Source organism: Electrona antarctica, assembly GCF_951216825.1.
Source record: "Electrona antarctica genome assembly, contig: scaffold_297, whole genome shotgun sequence".
Taxonomy (NCBI): Eukaryota; Metazoa; Chordata; class Actinopteri; order Myctophiformes; family Myctophidae; genus Electrona; species Electrona antarctica.
The window spans coordinates 62,899-63,684 of record NW_027638365.1 but is presented as its reverse complement, the minus strand read 5'-3'; positions in this window follow the sequence as shown (position 1 = coordinate 63,684).

Genomic DNA, 786 nt, shown 5'->3' with positions numbered 1-786 from the left:
TTGAAATGTACTGTAATTCTGCAAACTGTTAATAAATATTTCAATCAATCAAGCAAGGAACATGAGTTGTCGAAGGGCTTGTAGATCTGCTGATTTCTTCTGTCCAGGTTGAAGCTGCATGTGAGGCTGAGGCCAGGCTGACTGTGGAAGAGATCAGGAGTTACTAAAAGTCAAGAAACTTGGTCTTAAACTAAACTAAGAGCTGTTGAACTGACCTAGTACTATAGCTGCACTAGCTGAGAATATCCCTGAGCACAGAGTGTCGTCACAGCCAGGTTTAAGTAGCCAGCCAGGTGATTGCAGGGTGGAGAACAGCCAGGTGATTGCAGGGTGGAGAACAGCCAGGTGATTGCAGGGTGGAGAACAGCCAGGTGATTGCAGGGTGGAGAACAGCCAGGTGATTGCAGGGTGGAGAACAGCCAGGTGATTGCAGGGTGGAGAACAGCCAGGTGATTGCAGGGTGGAGAACAGCCAGGTGATTGCAGGGTGGAGAACAGCCAGGTGATTGCAGGGTGGAGAACAGCCAGGTGATTGCAGGGTGGAGAACAGCCAGGTGATTGCAGGGTGGAGAACAGCCAGGTGATTGCAGGGTGGAGAACAGCCAGGTGATTGCAGGGTGGAGAACAGCCAGGTGATTGCCAGGACACGCCTCCCCACAAGCACAGAGTGCAGCTCCAACCTAAATGGCAAAACAAGCAGAGAGCATAGAGAGACAAGACAAGCCAGCTGCCATGACAATATCCCCCTTTTTGAAACTAGCTCCTCGCCACTCGCCCTACACACTTC